At 40.3% G+C, this 14,960-nt stretch overlaps 1 protein-coding gene across 2 annotated transcripts in view; it reads left to right on the top strand.

Annotated features, from left to right (window-relative positions):
* Positions 1 to 9,656: 9,656 nt before the first annotated feature.
* IVNS1ABP (influenza virus NS1A binding protein) overlaps positions 9,657 to 14,960 on the top strand; it is a 30,975-nt gene continuing 25,671 nt past the window's right edge. Inside the window, exon 1 of one of the 2 annotated variants that reach the window (XM_075182661.1) lies at positions 9,657 to 9,823. The gene's annotated coding sequence lies outside the window, so the exon portion shown is untranslated. Of the gene's footprint in view, positions 9,824 to 11,907; positions 11,924 to 14,960 lie in introns of those variants that run through there. The other variant, XM_075182662.1, reaches the window with a different exon arrangement.

The following is a 14,960-nucleotide window of genomic DNA, read 5'->3' as shown; positions in this document are numbered from 1 at the left end:
TCGGATTCTCCTTGTGTACCTGCATTGCCCGCACCGTTGCCGAACCTGCCTGTCTGACATTCCTCTCGTGCTTCGCTATCTGACTCGTGGAAGGACCGCGACCTGCGTGTTTCCTGCAGCTAAGCCCATACCTCCTTGCGGGGGTCCCTGGTGAACACCAGGGGCACGTTAGACTCCGCGCCTTCCTCCGAGTAGTGCCAACGATAGCAGGTACGCTATACTAGTCGTGACAAATATCACATTATCCTGCCACTAATTTCAACACTACCGCTAGAGATATTTTACCAGCCCGTGGACATATTTACTACAAGCCGCGTCCACTCGCTTCCTCTCGTATTAAACGAGGACCCCTAATACAGAAATATCAATGCGGACTAAAGGGTTATCAGCTCCCTGATCACCCCTGACTCTCCAACAAAATCTGTTGAGTTTATTACAACTGGTAGCATCCGGTAAAGTCAATTACCAGCCTTACGTTACTCCCAAGTCACAATCACGGCTTTCCTTGCCGTGCGGTGCAATCGCAACGCTTAAAGGTTATCAGTAAATGATGCGATTACCCTTGGGTGTACGTCGCGAAAACTAGCTTAGTTTCCGCCCTCGGTATACCTGCCTTGTATACCGTACACCAGTTGGGCACCTGCCTCGTCAAACAGCAACTGACACTCTATTTTACAATAGATAAAACCTTAGTGTATTTAAAGTCAACAAATCACACGACATACACCTTTTCTGCGCAGAAAATCAAAGTTCCCAACAATAGTAATAATGTCCCAGAGGTTTTCACAAGTAATTATACTATGCACATATAATAACTATCAAAACGATTGTTTAACCACGTGGCAAATCTACCGGAAGTTCGCGTATGCACAGCAGGAAATACACATACGCTAAGCAATGCAATACAGTTAAAACGCACAATGACAGTAAAAAGAAACAGTTTTCTATTTTGTCCCTAGGTTCTAGTTGGCGTGCCCTAGACAATGCAAAACGGACATTCGGTTTCACAACACAGAGTAAAATTCAGGTTTTGAACACATTGCGTTCTTACCCGTATATGACGTGTCTCCACCCTTTGTTGCGGAACCAAAATCCGTTGGTCTTGCGTATCGTCCAGCAACGAAACCTCAAAAGCTCACAAGCCCCCAAATTGTTAAGTGCGTATTGTCGCTAACCAATAACGATTGTCGAATCTCGATTTGTGTTTCCAACGCACAAAGATTTATTCTCTTAAGGTAGCAGAATATATTCAAGCAAAGTAATAATAAGTACAGCCGTTACTTATCGCAGGCGCTCTGGTTCCAGTGTACAGTCATTCAATCCTGAAGTCTGTGGACAAGATGTCTGAACACTAGATGAGGAGCTGCTGTTTATATGCACACAGAAATACAGTAAAACAATGCAGATGGTATAGCTTGCTTCTATTGGTCCAGGTTTCAGGAAGGTCCAAGGGGTTGTCAATCATTGGCTAGTTTAAGCTCAGGAATCCAAAAGAGGGGGTCATCTCTCCAGGGGAGGATCTCTGATCTTCCCGCCAAGATTACTCAGTCATAATAGTCCATAATATTAATTACTTGCGTATGCACTCTGCGATTCCTTCGCAGAGTGAACCGGACAGTCGCAAATGTAAAGAGGATTAGTATGATACCCCACATGACTAGATTCCTTCAACGTGTACCATATGTTTTGCTGATATGCATATAACTTATATTAAATATAAATACTGCTATATTAACACATAAATGACTATGTGTTGCAACTACCTTTAATGTGTACTATTTTACAAGTGTGAGTGTTTGTGCGAATGTATGTAAAAGACTAAATACTGTTGTTGCCACGTGTTGCAGCTGCGTACGCCCTTCCCCGCCGTAGCATGCCCTTTCACGCCGTAGTGTACCGTACGCATCTTTTCAGACAAAGACAACCAAGTTTGCTCGATTTTAATTGAAAGGACTTTATCCAATATGCTGACTTCGACAAGGCCTTCCTTTCTAGGTATTTTTTTGGACCTTTGGCAGGTAGTAAAAGACAGGGATAATTGAATGTGGTGTTTTCAAGTAATCAAACTCTTCTATTCAAAATTCCTGTTCTTAAATCATTATCCAATGGTTCTAGTAAATTGACTTTGCTTGAAAGCTAATTGCCCTTGACTTTTGCCTGTTTACTGGATTACCAATTTGCAACCTTGCCTGACCTCTGGTCTGTTCCCTGGTTACCCTGCTTGCTACTGACCCACGAACATTGGACTGTATCTGGTACCTGCACTCTGTATTCATGCTTTCCTCCTTCCTGTACTACAGTAACTCTTGATAAACTTTTACTACTCTAGAGTGAAGTCCTGGGGGCATCTGGGCACCTCTGAACATAATTTGTTCTATGAGAAAGGCAGCTGCTATAGGTGAAGACCTCTAACCAGACTTGTTTGTAAAAGTTTATCTAAATAGCCAGTAACATAACAACTAGGCTATACAATACTGGGTACCTGGGATGCCCATTCTAGCTGCTCATAAGTGAGCATCATGGGGAGGTCCTTATGAAATCTTGGGGGCTCCCTTCATCCTCCCCTGCAGCTCTTCTTCTGAATCACAAATCTCAATGGCAAATCCTTTGATCATAACTAATTGAGGATTATAACACCATCTATTTGCTCATTTGTGTTTGCCAAGGATCCTAAATAACAAAGCAGGACTATTTCTCCTTGGTGTAGATCATGGTCCCTAACCTGCTCATCATCTTACTTTGTTGCATTGCCCCCCTCTTCATAGGCATCTTCAGCAAGCCTGAAAATAAACAGGTAAAATACCACGCTTGCCTAAAAATATGTAAAATTTAAATGCAGCCTAACAGGGAATGTGTATAGAGGCGGGACCCCGACCTCCAAGAGATAAAGAACAAAATACTAAAATTCCCAGGCGCAAATGAGATGAATATGTAATAAAAATAGGGGTAAGTAATAAAGTATATATTTTATAAACCTACCCGAAGTACATGGTACCTTAAAAACAAATATATTAGGTCCGGACCTAGATGACCAATCATATAATAGCATCCACATGAATTTATCAAGACCCCATGTGAATGTAATACAACATCAGGAAAATAGCCTTACATCTCTAAAATGCAAATAAACTGATAAAATAGGCAACTAGATGGGATACACAATCGATAATGAGTCAAGGTCTCGTAAAACTGAGGCACTAATTGTATGTCACACAGAGGACACAGTCTATCACCGTAAGCACAGAAAGGTGTACTAAACATAGTCCGGGTAACTCGTGATTGACATAAAACCCATGCAAAGTCTATTGGATTCTGAGAGTTTGTAAATGCTTTGGATCTACCCACATTTAAAAGCATTTACAAACTCTCAGCATCCATTAGACTTGATTGTTTATCTAGGTCCGGAACTAATATATTTGTTTTTAAGGTACCATGTACATCGGGTAGGTTTATAAAATATATACTTTATTACTTACCCCTATTTTATTACATATTCATCTCATTTGTGCCTGGGAATTTTAGTATTTTGTTCTATATCTTCAGCAAGCCTGTATACCTCCTTCAGTTCTCTCCTTAGCTGGGTCCCATATTTCAAATCTGTCAAAAGTTTGTTGAAATCCTGAATCATAGGTCAAACGGTAGATGTGCATCCCTTCAAACATCAAAGCATATGAAGAGTGTCAGAATTCCCAGTATGAAGACCACAGAGAGTAGTATGAATGAAACAGTGTGTCTTTATTTTGAACACAGGTGACACGATATAAACTAAATGCAGTAAATGACAAAACAGCTAGAACAGGATCACAGTATTACCAGACTTAGCTGAGGAGGAGGAGACACTGGACACCATGCACAATGGGAGAAGTGCTCTTATAGGATAGCAGTATTACCAGGTTTAGCTGTGGAAGCAGGAGACAATGGGTGATCCACGGAAGAGTCAGGCAAGCCAGGATCAGAAGCCATAATATCCACAACAGTACCAGGGAGTAAACACGAGCAAAGTCAAATGAAGCTGGAGTCAGGGTCAGTGGAAAGGGTGGTATACGAGGTGACAAACAGGAGAACATGAGTCAAATGCCAAGAGACACATCAGAACCAGATCACAGGAATTTCTAAGAGAGTCCAGCAGCAGTAACAGTTGATGAACTGGCCCAGTTTGCTGGAAAAGGTCAGACACAGGTGATCATGACCCAGATGCAATGATGAGAACATAACCCCTTGCAGGCAGGATCTGGAATAGGCAACAGCATCCACAGGAGAGATGCTGTATTGCAGACAGAGCCAGATTGTGACAGAGTAACTGGTAACTTGATTTTTTTGTACATGTGTATGCATGTACGAAATGACTGATGTGCCTGCTAAACTATGGCTTTTTCTTAGTTGTCCTGGGTGTCCAACATGTTGGAAAGGGTATAACTGAAACGTCACGGCTGTGGTTACCTTTGGGGGGCTGTCCTAGACTTCCTGATCCTGAAGACATCACATAATTGTCTGTTGAGCCTGATCTCAAAGCCTCTACCCTAGTTGGAGTGTAGTCTGACAGGAAAACCATAATGGTCAAAGAATTTGACACAAAGTCTTGGCCACTGTAGATGCCTGCTGATCTGGGGTGGTGTACGCTTGGGCATATCTTGTGTAGTGGACACCACCAACACCTTGCTCAAGTTGCTATCATCAGGTTCAATGGCGTGGAAATCAATACACACTAGCTCCAGAGCTCTGTTGCTAAAGCAGACTCTCTCTCAGTATATAGGTCCCAAACAATCTGCAATAATTCTCCATATTACTATGCATTTTGAGCCAATTGAAGTAGTCCACTACCTAGGTCAGTCTTCTCAACCCCTTATGATTATCCTGCAAAGCCTTCAGGACCATTCCACGATGCGTTTCAGGCAGCTCAAGCTGCAACTGGACCTTGCCATCTCTACTAATGGTTCTCCAGTACAACAGGTCCCCTCAATACCAGCGGCTAATGCTGCCTCACCAGTAGCCCAGCACCTTCCATCTTCAGTTCATTTTTTACTCTCAATCACAGTAATTATGCAAATTATCAATAACCTTGCTAACTATGAGATACCTCTCACTAGTTAGATTATATGTTACTACAGTCCTACTGTCATGAATATGCTCCCACCTGCTGTGATTTTGGATGTTTGCTGTATGAGGTTACACACGTTTCCAGCACTCAAGTCTCTCTCTACCTATCACACAGGTTATAGACCTGCTGAATCGACCACAACAGCGCTCTCACACCCGCACACACACTTCAGGATTTGCCACCACCTATTGAATACAGGCAATAGGACCCCAATATACTGTCCCACACGGCTTCTGGCTACCCACCGGCTAGCAAGTCTCACACCAGTGTTAAGGTACTTCTTTTTCAATTATCAACGTCCTTCAGCTTGCCTGTGATTTATTATAAACCAGTTTACTGGGAGTCCAGTAATCAAGACACATATGTATCTAAGATTCTGAGTTGAGGTCATTTATTTGGCATAACCTTTTTATAGAGCTTATTGCGCCACTACATGAATTATTCGTCCCAAGTCTTTTAAGAATATAACATACGTTGCTGCTAGGTACAACATAACATAATCAACAACACCCCCAGTCCTTATTTGGATATCAGTAGTTTTCTTTCCCACATGACAATCATGAGTTGAATTTCTTTATCTCTATTCTTCAGCTTCCAGCCTGCAATGCTGTTGGGAAGGGGGGGGGGGGGGGAAGACAACCACACTGATACTAGCAAGGCCACAGCTGTAAATTGGTTCTTAGAACATCAACTGATTTGTCTGTTAAGGTTTTACAACTCAAAGTGTTTTTTCTATATTATTACCACCATTCTGCCTTGTAAGCCTCCTAAACCTCCACACCAGCAAACAAAGTGTTAACTCGTCACACCTCCAGACTTACACAAATGTAAATGCAAGCACACACAAGCTTGTTAATAAAATGCATCAACAAATCACACATCAGCATTCAAAGGGTTAACTTGGTTGAGCTATATTCTTCTTAACAGGCTAATGGATTCGTTGGAGTATCAAGGACGCAACTTACTTAATTTATAGATTTAATATACAAAAGGTACAGGGCATTCAGATACAAAAAAAAACAATTAATAAACAATTGATATAACATACACAAGCAAAACAGTTTAAAATAAAAAGCGTTACATTCAGAGTATAACTTACATGAGTTGTATAATCTGTGCCATGGGAAATTGGCTAGGAAGATGGACAGCTTATTAATGTGGATTGATTTTCCCAAAAGACTAACAATTTGTTGTAACTGGTCCCAGCTTTTTAAAGACACCTTTACACCTTCCCACCTCCTGGGGGGTTGTGGTCTGTGATACTTATTCAATCACCATTTGCATGTTGTCTGATTTACCACCTAATTCTACAATGTGACCTAACTTTTCTGTGGAGCATCACAGAGACCCAATTTTATTATTAATAAATCCCCTATGAATTTGTCCATCTTTTGATACCAAACATGCCTAAATACAGTGTATTTGTAGAGCTTACACTCATTTCCTTAACTTCTCTGTGGGGTAGAATTCTTAATTTGACATATGAGCTGTCAATCATGCTAGTGAGGAATATGTGGCTGCTCACTACTTTTATTGATTTTAAGTGGCATATTTTAAAACTGAATTATTTTTGTCTATATCACATATAGCCAAGTCAGCACATGGGCTCTTTCAGCCAGACACCATGCTGAGCGGTTCCTAAAAGTCTATTCATATGTCAAAACTCCATCCCAGGCCAGGATATATCTCACAGCAAGGGCTCTTTGAAGCTGTCACAGGTGACACTCCTATCTTCTCACACTGGAATGTGCAGAGCCTTCAAATACACATACAACAGACTTTCTCCTTCACATTTTACACTTTAGTAGTTCAACTTATCAATGGATTAAATTAATATACCATATTTAAACTACAGTTATGATTTAGGTCTTATTCCCCACAATTATGTGATGGGTTAACCCTTATAAATAACTAAGTTTTCTATGTTCACGACACCTACCATTCCCAAACTAAACCTGGTTGGCCATCCGGAATCACTGTTCACTTTGGTAGAACAGGGTTAGATAAAAAAGCAATTTATTAAATATGCAGAATGGACTTGACTGTGTTTGAAAAGAATTGGATAAACTTAATTCAGGACACCCCTTAAAAGTGACTATAACAATTTGTGTGAATAATAAAAAAAAGGGCTGAGTGGTCATCAGTAAACTATTAAACATAAATCTCCAAAATGCATGCAATGAACGAGAATTAGGGATTTTAGTATGAACAGACGATGTAATAATGAACTTTGCAGTAATTACCAGGTATACGGCAGTTGCAGGTAAACAGGAAGTATGGAAAGATTCCAGGCAGCAAGTGCAGGGAAATGCAGAGGTAAATACCAGGTTCACAGATGATACAGGTCAGCAGAATGTATGGTGAGATCCCAAGCAGCATAAACCCAGGAGCACAGCAGGAGGCAGTAACAACAATGAATAGCAGGATGTGACCACAGAGTGTAACATCAATAACCAGCAATGAATGTTGGGAGAGACAGGTATACATAGGGAACACCCAGGTGCCCGGGATAATTAGTGCAGCAGGTTAACTCCTAAGGGACTAGAAGCATGCACAATAGCAGCACCTCTGGTGAATAGAGGTACTGCTGCAACACATAAAAAGAAACACAAATAATAAAGTCTAATAGTCCTGGAGGCAGGAGCTGACAATACAAAGCAGCAAGCTGAGCATACTCGTTAACCGAAGCTCTGCCATGCAGAGCAGTAGTGGACAGATCTCTCCCAACTTTCCGGGACAGCAGGCAAAACCCTTAAATCGGGACTGTACTGCCTAAATCAGGACGATTGGGAGGTATGAGCTAGTAAGAGTGCCCTGATTTATCAACAATAATTATTATGATAACATACAGCAATTTGCCCTGCAACAGGCAATGACTCCTGCGTTATACAGTAGAGTTTCTATAGTGCAGGATGGTCTCTGGGAAATAAGGGGTTACATTCTGGTGGGAGAAAACAAACCCCATTGGAGCATACAGTCTAACTTCCAAGAGAGAGAGAGACAGACAATGGTCATTTTGATAGCACCCAATTAATCTACTAGTATGTTTGTGGAGTGTGGGAGGAAACCAGAGCACCCAGAGGAAACCTTAGTGAGGAATACGCAGGTAGTCTTTTTTGGCCCTGGGAAGCAGGACAGAAACAAGGAGACCATGGCCAGACGTACAAGTTCTCCTGTACCATGCCAGTACACCTTTCAGTGACGGGGGTTGAAATGGGAGGGAGGGTAAATGTGGGCCCAGTACAGCAGACACCTTAACAACATTCTAAAATGAAAAAGTATTCCAAAGCTGGTTACAGGTGCTGGGAAATTAATCATTAATAGAGGCTACCCATGTACAATCAGTTATTTGGCTATCTCGAGCAGCTCAATCACCTCAAGGTAACCAAATTGTCCCCGAGATGACAGGAGGTTGGAGAACAAGTAACCTACACAAACAATGTGGTTAAGGTTATACAATAATCCCAAAATCATAATTAAAATCACCTGACTCACTATATTAGATTAGTATACAAAACTCATACTATGAACATTTGTAACATAAGCACAATGATCTAAAAGCCAATACATTATGGGCATTTTCTGTTTCCACTTAGGTACTGCGACATATGTGTAAAATATATCGGGATGACATAGCAGTGCTCATTGTAGATGGTGTATAGAGGAAAGGGCATACTTGCCAACTCTCCCGCATTGTCCGGGAGACTCCCGCATTTTGCGAGAGTCTCCCGGACGAGTGTGGCAATCTCCCTGATAGGAAGGGGGAAAAATTTAGTTTAAACGCCGCGATTCACCCGGAATCGCGGCGTTTAGCCCCGCCCCCACTGTAAAATGACGCGATTTGCGTCATTCCGTCACGGGGGCGGGGCCAAAATGACGCGATTTCGCAGCCCCGCCCCCTGCACGCCCACGTCCCAGCCGGCATCTCCTGGAAGAAAAAAAAAAATGTTGGCAAGTATGGGAAAGGGTAGTGCTCTGAATGTGTCGCACAAGAATAAACTTCTCCAGGACTAAACATCTGGAAACATACACCAAATACTTGCGTTACTTGTATTAAATAAGTGCTCTAGTTAGAAAACAAATGTCGTAATACTTCAAATGTCTATGATTACTTGACGATTTTACTTGTAATTTTCCACTAGCCATCTTTATCGCAGTCATGGTTCTCATTACCCAATGGAATTAGTGATCCGAGTAGGTTGGCTTTCATTCATTGGCAGTATCGGAGTAGACATATGCGTCATTCCTGCCACCAACCACACCGCTAGTTATGTGAGACGACACAAAACCGACACACCATATAACCAAACCCTACATAGATTTATGTACACTAGAGCGAGCTAGTGTATGACGATTTCTCCAGAATAAGACTCCAGTACACGTCTGTGTTTCAGTCATTTTTTCGGAGCATCTGATTGAAAAGTGAGCGTAACGGCTCAAAGAAAGCTATACCATTAGTGGAGACACTAAAGTGAATCAACATTTCGGTCTCTTTTTCAGTTTTATCTCCGCCCACATCTACCAATCATTACACCTGACATGGGGCGCGCCAGGGACGTCATTCGTTGCTGGGCAGCAATCGTGCTGGTGATAGTTGGTGAGTGAGGTTGTTGGCGCCATATCTATCTCGTTTATTAGTCCAGATTATCATGAAGTGGAATTTGATCGCTATAATTCCTGTCGCCTAGTATCTTCTGACGCACAGCCAAGGCCAATGCATTTGAGGTAAGCACGCAGTTTGGTAAGAATTGATCATTGTGCCAGTGCTTTGTGCTTTATGGCGCACTCTCACTTTATAACGAGGTTCGCTTGGGGTGGGGGTTGGAGTGGTTTCTGTACTTTACATTTGTAGCTGTAATGTCACAATTGCACACCACCCTACTATCCCAGTACTGATGATCTTTGTTCCGAGTGTTTGGGATTGCGGGCCAGTGTTATAGCTTAATTTTAGTGTCTGTTGCTAAACTGTTATTCCTATCACTATCTAGTTCTCTGATGCAATGGCACCAAGTTTGTTTGCTAGGTTCCCTTTGTGGGAGGAAAATGTGCTAGGCTGTCTGATCATACAGTTAGCATTCAAAGTAATCCTTTTTTGGGGACGCTGTTGTGTTTCTATGCAGCCATGTGTAGCTAATCAGAAAGATATCCTCTTTCTCACCAGTTACTTCTTATAGGCTTTCATGTTATATCTTGTGTTCTGTTAGTAACGTGTCTTTCTTGACCAAACTGCATATTGCAAAATACAGCAGTTTATGCCCAGAATTCAGTTTTCCTGGGAAATATAACTAGCTGTTCAGATAGAATAGGAAACTAGAACCTGCAAATAGTGAGAATAACTTCTGTCATCTCCCATGTGAATAATAGTGTTTCATAAAAACACATTTTGGTTGGTACATTTTAGAAGATTTAAATGTAAAGTTTGATTCTATAAAAACTGTGTTAATGGCAAGGAATGTTTTAAATGTGCATCCCCCTTCCCGAAAAAAGACAAATTATAACAGAAAACATTTACAACAACATGGATCCTTATCAGTGTAATGTATAGACCTGTAAATGTGACCTCTGCATTGTTGTTAATAATCTTAAAATATGTTGGGGCATATTTGTTTACTGCATTTTAAATATGATTAATTTCAATCCTTATTGCAAAAGATTAAAATGCATTAGGAACTGGAGTTTCAAAATCGTTTGTTCCTGCGAAGACCTGTCACCTATGTCCTCTATGGTCCTGCAATGGTGGCAAAGTGGCCACCATTGCGATATTGAGTGGAGGGAGAGCAGCTAAGTTGCAGTGAGGGATCTTCAGATCCCTCTACCACAATGCTCTCCCAATAGGCTTCAATGGCTAGCCATTGGGCACAATTTCCTAAAAACTTTGATTTTTGAATCTCGTTAAATGGTGCAAAATAGCAGTCTCCATAGAAACCTATGGGGTCTGCTTTGACATTCAAAGGGACAGCACTCTACTGCAATGCCATAGTCATAAATTAACATGATACTTTATCATGCGGCTATCCCTGAAAACTGCTGTTTTCGGGGGAGTTTAGTAAAGAATGTGATTGATAAATAGGCCCATTTATATCAGTGTCTGTTTATGCCAAGACTGCTACTGTGGTGCACTTGGCTTGGGCTGCCATATTTACCCAGATATTTTATATAGAAAATATCTGTTATTTGTGTAATGCAGTGGTTCGTAATTATAACTTCTATTTTTTCATGTGAGACAATTAAAGTTGGTTTTCAATAGAGTTAAGACCCCTACATGGACTCCAGACATGGTTTTTGCACCTCTGGTTTTATGGACAGACTGCACCTTTTCAGCTCTACTACACTATAGTGCTCTACGTGCCTTAGTACATCATAATGGGTTCTTGCTAATTAATTCACTGTCGTATACAGCATGTTGGTGTATAAGGAATGTAAGAAATCTTTGTGGGCCTTGAGTCCTGGTAAGTCCGTACCATGCAGCCTGGAAGTTGAGCAGTATGCACTTGCTCAATACTGGAATTGCTGGTAAATTGCTAGAAATGTTGTCCAGGCAGATGGTTTTCATTGCTCTTAGATGCAATAAATTTGTTGTGTAGATACTAGAGCACAAATGCACAAATCTGAGGTTATGTATTGTCTTCTAAGCAGTGCCCAGCACTTATTTTCCGGGTGCTCACCAGGCTGTTTTTACTTTTTGCACCCAGCTCTTGGAGCCCAACAGAGTCCTATTATAATAGAATTCTTAATGGCACCCGACTGGCAAGATTTTTTTGTGGAAAACAAAGTCCTATGGGTAACAAAATAAACAAGTTTGCCTGGGATATAAGCTTACTGAAAGTGAGTTTCCCTTTTATACTACATTATTTGTTTGCTCTATTTTGTAGATCTCGAAGCACAATTTTACCACTTTCCTGATGGTTTCACCATTAGGAACACTGTTATAATGCTATTTGCCTTCATTCAGATCAATATGGTCCCTCTAGCTGTATAAAAACGTTAATAAATTAGTCTTTCTGTACAGCACATCTCTGCATATTTTGTGAGTCTTATGGCACTGTTTTAGATGAGCAAAAAATTCAGGGAAAATAGACTGTTTACACAAGTCTTAAATACATGCCCTGGCTCACATTACCATACATATAAATGTATACATAATTATACTGGTACATACTATGTACAAATGAATCCCTCTGCTGTTTTTTACCCTATGTTTCTTAGTTTTGTTACTCTGTTGTTTTTGTCCTGTGTTTCAAACTTGCATATTAGAGTCGTTTTGCCACCTTTTTCTACTACAGCCCTTCTAAATAAACTATGCAGGGCTGTTTGTAATAGTACCCTGCTGCCACCAAAATTGTGTGATTCAGTGACATCACTTCTCCTTGTCTAAAGAGCATCTGCTCCTTGCACCATGGTGATATTACAAGCTAGTATCAGCCGTGGTTCTGCATCTTGTAACATCCACCATGCTGCTGAGTTTGTAAGATACACAGGAGGGGTGAGATTTCCCTGTCTACTATGTTCCCAATCTCAGAAATGGATTGAAGGTATGAGCAGTGCTGCATAATTATAATACCACAGCTGCTTTCTTCCCCAGCTATAGTCTGTCGCCGTCTTTGTCTGGAGGTAAGGCAAAAAAGAAGTGTTAGGAGTAGTGATGTAACATTTCCAAAATTATTATAACCTAAAGAATGTTGTTTGTTTGTTTTTTTCCTGGTTATTTTTACCGAAAAAAAAAAAGAGGTTTTAGGAAAACATTAAATGTATTCAATACTCATTTTCTCAGCGTCCTTTACAGCCCTAGTTTCACATTGCTACTTTAAGAACCTGTAATATTATATACAACTTGGTTGCTCATAAAAATTGTAGTTCATTAAGTGTAGTTTATTTGAACAGTGTTTTACATATTTACTAACTTACGCTAAACAGTTTTTCATCTTACGTTACATATTGAGCTACAAATTGCTCAATAAGCCACTGTCAATGTTGTTAAATAGAGTTCCTTAAGTAAATAGGATTTAGAAATTACATTTCGAATAAAATTATTTCTTCATCTAGAAACCATCATTAGTCTAGCTTTCTGAGCTATCTCTATCGGCAGTTTCTGCTTCTGTTTCACCTTCTTGATAATCTGAAAGTTGGCTTGGATTTTAGATGAGCTGGTCTACTCTTTCACACGTTGGACTTTTTTTGATTTGGTGTGGGTATTTCCAAACACAGATACGTTCATTTTACATTATGCAGCAGATGGATGAATATGAAGTTAGTAAGAAAATGCATTGCCACCATTTTGCAGGATGGATATGCCAGGCAGAATTCCCAACTGCATTCCTGCACCAAACTCCTGAAGATGTTTTGTATTTGAATGTACCTTTGCAAAATAAAGTTCTAAGTTTTTGTTTTTTAATTGAAGTCAAATCATTAAAATTTCTTCCTATGAATCCAGGAGACTTTTTTTTTTTTTTTTTTTTTTATTCCAGAGTGTACAACGTCATTATTTATTAAGTAGCAGGTTTTGCCCTTGAATGCAGATTATTTTTGCAATAATGTGTGGATATTTATTCAGAATCTCCCATGCGCTTTCTTTGTCAATTAACAGTACTTTGACTTCTCTAGGACTTTAGATATTTTACTGCACATTTTTGTGGAAGTAATTGAGGAAAGTGGCATCACCTGTACTTAGTAATTTTTCGACTTAAAAATGTCTAATAAAATTTATTGATGAGAAATAAAAAAATATATATATTTTTTAAGGATGGATCTTTCACACGAATTGCATTTAACAAAGATGTATTGCCTTTGTGACATGAGGTCTTCATCAACTTAAAATTTAGTATAGTTTTTACATGACCCTTCATACATACATACATACATACATACATACATACATACATGTGCCTAGGAGTGGTTTTGTTAAGTAGCGTTGCTAATATAATGCACTGTGCTTATATGGTTCCCCATGTTAGTACTGCCAATGCTTTAGACCAGGCCTGTCCAACCTGCGGACCCCCAGATGTTGTGAAACTACAAGTCCCAGCATGCCCTTCCAGCTATCAACTGGTTGTCTACTGGCAAAGCATGCTGGGGCTTGTAGTTTCACAACATCTGGGGGTCCGCAGGTTAGACAGGCCTGCTTTAGACCCATGTTTGTATAAAACTGAATGATGCCATGGAAATTTCACACGTTCCTGGTAAATTACTAGTCACACTTCTAGCTGCAATGCATCATTTCTTCCTTCATTTGCCTGAAGCATAGAAACCATAGTAATGATGGGAAGTGTAAGAATATTTATGACAGTATGCTTTATATTACAGCAGCAATAATTTTCTAGTTATAGCAACTTCAGGAGAGCAGGAGGGTGTTTTGTAATTTAGTTTTTGGTCACCTAATCGCTAAACACAGCGCCAATGGGAGCCCAAAGCACAGCTTTTACATTCATCACAGGAAATTGTGATATCACAGTAAGGAATCGGTGATTTCCCCAGGTGAAGCGAGTTCAGGTCTCGGGTGTAGTGAAATTGATTTAACGGTAAAGTTATACTGAATCCATGCTGTCAAATGAAGGAGACCTGAGACGGACTCCCTTGGCATTATAAAGAGGATGCTAGAGATTGGTTGACCAGTTTTTATTGGTTTTTTTGGGGGTTTTTTAAAACTCATGCTTCCTCCCACTCCAAAGGCCTACTGGTAGATTAATTGGCTTATAACAATATGAACCCTAGTGTATGTGTGGTAAGGAATAGTAAGTAATTCAGTCGCTGCCACTGGGGCAGCGACTGATGTGAATGATGGCACATTTTTGTAAAGCGCTGCAGATTATTTAGACACTATACAAGTAATAAATACTGTTCTGGAATGAAACTGGGACTCCCTAGC

Source organism: Mixophyes fleayi, chromosome 8, assembly GCF_038048845.1.
Source record: "Mixophyes fleayi isolate aMixFle1 chromosome 8, aMixFle1.hap1, whole genome shotgun sequence".
Taxonomy (NCBI): domain Eukaryota; kingdom Metazoa; phylum Chordata; class Amphibia; order Anura; family Limnodynastidae; genus Mixophyes; species Mixophyes fleayi.
The sequence above is the reverse complement of the archived record's forward strand: the minus strand, read 5'-3'. Positions and strand labels throughout refer to the sequence as shown.